This window comes from Cibotium barometz, chromosome 30 (genome assembly GCF_041138505.1).
Source record: "Cibotium barometz isolate CiBa-2024 chromosome 30, ASM4113850v1, whole genome shotgun sequence".
NCBI classification, from domain to species: domain Eukaryota; kingdom Viridiplantae; phylum Streptophyta; class Polypodiopsida; order Cyatheales; family Cibotiaceae; genus Cibotium; species Cibotium barometz.
The window spans coordinates 49315363-49322048 of record NC_141075.1 but is presented as its reverse complement, the minus strand read 5'-3'; positions in this window follow the sequence as shown (position 1 = coordinate 49322048).

Here is a 6686-nt window from a genome sequence, read left to right as displayed (position 1 = left end):
TCACAACCTATGACCCGCTGGACAAATTGGTTCCAAGAAGCTGCAACATCATTGCAGAAAATATGATCTACCCAAGGAAAGGGAGAGCATGTACTCACGCTCAATATTCTATTGCTTCCTCCCTAACCTTCTCCCCTGACCATGTAATTGCCAAATTCAAGGGGATGTATATATATAGCTTCATACATAGAAAAGAAAAGAAAAGAAAAATAAAAAATAGTAAAAAGAGCAAGAGCACAAAAAGAGGAGAAATATCCGTATACAATCAGGAACTAGATTGACCTGTCATAAACCTACCGATGCTATATCTGTGTTTGATGCTATATCTGTGTTTGCAGATATGGCAAATGTAAGGGCATCACACACTTCATCCACCTTTGGTGAGAGGTATCATCTATACCTTTCTCAGATATTTCACATGTGCTATCCTGTAATTGAAACTGAATGGGATCATATAGATGTACTAGCCAGAGAGGAAAATGTTGAGGAATTAGAATGGCTTATTCGCCTATTGACCATGACTGACCGTAGAGGACATATCCCCGATAGCCCAATGCTTTCCTTTTCCACAAGATGACTATCCTTGCATGGTTACATTCTTGATGAGTTTATGTGGATGGGAAAATGAAAAGGAAATATCTGACAATGTGATGAATGGACGGATGAAACTCATGGCACTACTGAGGTTGACTTTATTTATTTGGATGATGCAGATAGAGGCTTAGCCTTAGGGCTAGAGCCAGGACTCTACAACATCCTCTTACCGTATCCTCAATAGTAGTGTGGTGACTGGTAGGTAGGTTAGTGTTTTCAAGTTTTTTCTAGTTTGGATTCCTTAAACAAGTCTTTAATTTTTCACACTGATGTGCCTCTCGAGGTATAGTGGTTGTTAGTTGGTTGTACAGGTGGAAAAGTTTGAGGTGGGTTCGCTTTCAAGTCCTGAGATAGCCGCAACGCTCATACATAAATATCTCATCAAATTACAGGCATTTTTCTCATCGAATCAAGGAGATCTCCAAAAATACAGGTGTAATTCTTCCATACCCACTCTCTTTCGTTTTTATTGTTCAATTAATTGCATGAACTATAATGCATGACCACATGGAAATTGTTCAATTAATTTCTCATTGAATCAAGGAGATCTCATCGAATCAAGGAGATCTCCAAAATACAGGTGTAATTCTTCCATACCCACTCTCTTTCGTTTTTATTGTTCAATTAATTGCATGAACTATAATGCATGACCACATGGAAATTGTCAATGTACTACTTAGTTTTTGAAGTTGCCTGACGTGCTAGTGGGAATCATTAATGAGTTTAACCTTATTAGATATATTCTTGAGAATGCATGCAGTCTTTAGTTAACCTTGGAATACGATTGTCTTAGGTCTAAGGTCAAACCATCTTAATGTTTGACACCTGGCCATGTGTGTGTTGACCTCTAGGACATAGCTTTTACCCCTTGTCGAAAGAATACAAGAACACATTACAGTTCAGGAGCGAAGATCAAAATAAATAAATATATTTTAAAAAAAAAGCCTACAATAAATGGCAATACAAGTCTATTATGTGCTCTAATGTTGGCCTATCGCCTTATTGATACTTGGTAGGCGAGGAGTATTCTACTCCAGACCGATGCCTTGGTTGGTAGGGGGTAGCCTTGCCTAAGGTGAACTAATAGATTCCTGGATAATGCCTTGTGTTAAACATGGTACCAGGATCGATGTTAGTTTTGCCTTAGGAAGGTTGCCATTGTGTTTAAAAATTGTCACGTGCATAAAGAAATAAAGGCAAAAGGCTTCTGTAACTCTGATGTTTCTTGTGTCCCTAGGCTCGTGGTATTAACTTGTTCTTAGAGTAGACACAGTGTGGTCATCTGTTTATTTATTAAGCTTGGTTATTTTCCTTAACTTAGGCTAGTTATAAACCTTGATTAACCTTTGACACCTTGCTAACTCTTGATTTACTTTCAATAATTTTAAACTCCTGTTAATTTGCTACACTAGCTCATTCATGTGACCCTTAAACTAAGTTCTCATAGCAACATCCATTGTGGTCTAACATGCTTGAATTTATACACTTTATATCTTTTGAATTCCAGCATACTTTCACTCTACTTCCCTATTTTGCAGACGGTCTACCACAACAACCCTATCAAGCTTACCATACCATAGCTTCCGAGGACGGAATCTACATCAGGAAGGGGGGCATGTTAACCTATGACGGACATTGAGACGTACTATGTTTTACGTCATGTAATTAGTTTAACTATTCTGAGTCATGGGCCGGGCTTGTCGGCACCATATGCAAAGGATAAAGGGATTGGGTGATCGCCGATGAGAGGCGCACCTTGAATATCAGTAGGATAAGGGTTAGGATTGGCCGGCCATGTATGGGCGCCCATGTGTGAACGGCCAAGTCACCTATAAGAGTCAAATGTAACCCTAAAACCCTCATTCTCATGTGTTGAATACAAGAGTGCTCTTGCCTTATCTCCTTGGTTTCCTTCTCCTGCGTATGTGAGAGAGAGAGAGAGAGAGAGAGAGAGAGAGAGAGTGAGAGAGCGATCGAGCACTGTGTAGCAGCACGGCGGCGGAGAGGCGGTAGAGCGGCGACGGCGACTCCTTCTTCACTGCTGCGACGGGGGAATCCTTCACGGCGGCGGTTAGAGCGGTGAGTGACACACCTTTGCATTCTGTTTGAGCTTGCTTTCCTGGTTGTATGCTTGCAGCCATTCTTGGCTCGCATACAGTGTTTGGCAAGTCCCCAGCTACGACTTGTGGGGCAAAAGCGCACAGCAAAGAAGGCCACATTTTGATTTTTTGGGAATTACTAAAGCTGTAACAAATTAAAGGAGAATTCTCACGAGAAAAATAAAGGCCTACAAAAGCTTGACTACAAGGGTACAAGTACTTGGACAAAGAGAGGAGCTCACAAAAAACCCAAAGGGTAGTATGGTTTATTGAAACTTTATGAACCATTAGATGGATATCTAGATCGAGGGCTATGAATCTTGGTCACCTTTCTTCAAAAACCACTTCCCACTTTCCAAATACAACCCTCAATAGAAAAACCACCTTTTGGTTTCTTCATCCTCTCCAAAATCCTACCGCATTGATGGAATGAGCAGGTTCTTGATTTAATCCTCCTAATTTCAGATTTTGTAGAGCTTCACCATCCAAACAATCCATCTTGGAAGGTGAGGGAGCATTCCTTCAAGAATATTATAAAAAAAAGAGAAAGAAAAATTATAGTTTTTGTAGCGCTAAAATCGCCACGTGAAATTTTGCCCCTCGTCGTTTTTCCCCCTTTTTCTCTCCCTTCATGCTGGTTGGCAGCACAAGCGATTTCTCTTTGTTGGGCACCATCACCAATCGATTTCTCTTTGTTGGGCACCATCACCAATCGATTTCTCTTTGTTGGGCACCATCACCAATCTTACTCCCTCTTTTACTCTCTCTTTGTGGCCCAACAAGTAGCACCCTTTGCGTGCATAACAAAGCCCCACTACAAAAGCTTTAAAGCTTTATCAACATAAGCTAAAAATGCTTAGATAATAATCACAAGCTTTCTAGCTTTTGTAAAAGCTTCAACACTTTAGCTTTATATTATTAAAGTTTAAACTCTCAAAAGCTACTATAAAGCCCCACTACAAAAGCTTTAAAGCTTTATCAACATAAGCTAAAAATGCTTAGATAATAATCACAAGGTTTCTAGCTTTTGTAAAAGCTTCAACACTTTAGCTTTATATTATTAAAGTTTAAACTCTCAAAAGCTACTATAAAGTTTAACGGCATAGCTTTTACTACCCCTACAATTCTAAAGTAACTTTTTATATTTTTATTTCCCTCCCAAGGTTCTAAAAGGTTACATCAAGATACAAAGCTCCGAAAGAGTTACAATCAAGAAAATGCTTTTTTAAAGGTTTATTTTTGGAAACAACATCAAAATTTCAAAGGCAAGTTTAGGCATCAAGGAGTCTCATATTTTGTGCCTCTTTTGACATCGTTTACCCAAGCTTCAAATACCACTTAAGGGCTTTGTGACACTTGAAGTTGGGATTCTTGCTCCACAAAATTGGGGCAACATATGACTTCAACAAATTCGAAGCAAGGATCGTAAGTACTACTTCTCACATATTGTTTATTTACTTATCTTAATTACTATCAAATTTTTGTAATTTTATTTTTCTCTCTCAATTCCTAATTATGTCAAACCCACAATCTCCTTCTATTTCTGAGCAACTTCTATCTCATCAAGCTAAATTAAATGAAGAACGAGCTAAAAGGATAGAATTGGAAGAACTAATCTCAACAAGAAATAATCTAGAAGTGGTGAATATGACTTTGACATTAGACACACCATCAAAGAAACTTTTTGTGAGCAAGAGCAACAAAAGGGAAAGAAAATCAATCGTAAGGCTTTCACATTTCAAAGTTTTAATTGGTAAAAAGGATGCAAAAATGGTGTTATCATGGATTAGTCAACTTGATATTATTCTAGGAAAGAATTTTTCGAGAAAGATAAGGTCAAGTGTTTTGTGAATCACTTGGTTGAAACTGCATCATTATGGTGGAATGCAATCAAGCAAGGACAGGAAAGACCGAGGAATTGGAAAGAATTTCTTACCACCTCAATATAAAACAAGAGCATGTCAACAATGGTATATGCTTCATCGACCTAACAAAAAGACTATATAGCTATATGTGGAAAAATTTTGGCAAGTTCTCATTCAACTCCAAGCCATTGAACGAGTGAGGACAAAGGATCAAAAATGCAAATTCATTGCTGGATAAAGCCTACTCTTTGAGCGGAGATCAATATGTTCAAACCTCATTCTCTTTCCACAACAATCTATTTGTCTTACAATTGTGAGCAAAAGAATGGAGTACTAGAGGACAATAAACCACCTTAGGATTCTCATGCTGATAAATTTAGAAAGTTTATTCATGTTCAGAAATTTGACAGGTATACCAATGATACCAAAGGCATTGTTTCAAACAATAATAACAATCGTGGTGCTAACAATAACAATAATAAGAAGAACAATGACACGAAGAAAAAACAAGATCTTGTACCTCAAGTTGTGACATGTTACAATTGTCAACAAAAAGAACACATTACACCCAATTTCCCAGAGAAGTAGAAGAAGCCAACCACTACACACGTCAACATGATTAATGGTGAAGAACATGTAAAGGATGACGACTTCTCTCCCAAGCAAGAGGGTAATTCCGAAAATGAAGATCTTTTAGATGATCTAGGTATGCCTAAACCTATTGAAAAGCAAGTTATACCTCATATGCTTCTAGAAATGAAATTACAAATTAAGGGAAAGGAAGTAAATACATTGCATGATGATGGTAGTATGCATGATTTTATTTATGAAAAGCTTATTTATGCTCTTGAACCATCCCGAGCTAAGCAAGCTATGAGGAAAAAGGAAAAGACTTATCTAGTTAAAGTTAATGAGGTTTCTACCTCTAAACCAATTTCCAAGGACACCTCACACGAGCCATTCATTTCAAAATTTTTGGATTGTTTTATGAATGAGTTATCTCTTGGATTACCTAAATCTAGATCGGAAGACCATAGGATAGACATTATCCTCAGTAGTATTCCACCTCGTAGAACTCCTTTTAGAGTAAATTTTCTAGAGCAAAAAGACATCCAGTTTTAGATTGAGGACCTACTTGATAGGAAACTTATTAGGCTTAATAGTTCACCATACGAAGCACTTGTTTTTCTCATCAAAAAGAAGAATGGAACATTTTGCATGTGCATTGACTACTGAGCTTTAAATAAGAATACTGTCAAGAATAGATATCCTATCCCACGAGTGGATAATCTCTTAGATAAGTTGAGAGAGTTAGAGTATTTTCCAAAATTGACTTCAAGTCAAGTTATCATCAAGTTAGAATGGCTGAAGAAGATGTTTATAAGGTTGCCTTTTGTATGCAAATGGGTCATTATGCGATAATGCCTTTTGGACTGACTAATGCTCTGGCTACATTTAGTCGCATGATGAACCATATATTCTTGATGCATTAGAATTACATAGTTATTTTCTTTAATGACATCTTGGTTTTTAGTAAGGATGAAGATAAGCACGAGAAACATCTAAAGATAGTATTTAATCTTTTGAAAAAAATTCAATTTGAATAGTCAAAAAGCTAAAGAGAAATACATGAAGTACACAAATCATAAACATAAACATATCATCTTCAATGAAGGCGATTATGTACTTCTTCATATTGAGAAAAGGAGATTTAAATATGTAGAGACCAATCCTATAAAGTTAGCTCCTGGATTTTATGGACCTTTCAAGATAATTGCAAAGATCAACGATAATACATATAAGTTGGAGCTACCTTCTAATTGGCATATTTATAATTATTTTTATATTAGTCTTTTGAGACCTTTTACCAGGACCTCTACCTTCTCATCCTACATTAGAACAACCTCATGAATTGGTAGATGAAGAATAACATCTTGTGTCTAGTCTATTATTGACCATGAGACCATCACTACACGCATAGGTAACACATAAGTATATTGTTACATTCAAGAACCATCCTATTAAAGATGCCAAATGGATGCAATTTTTTTTAAAATTCTTACCAAAATCTCATCCACTCTTACCATCCACGCAATTAAGGTCAATTACAAAGCAAGAGGGAATGTTA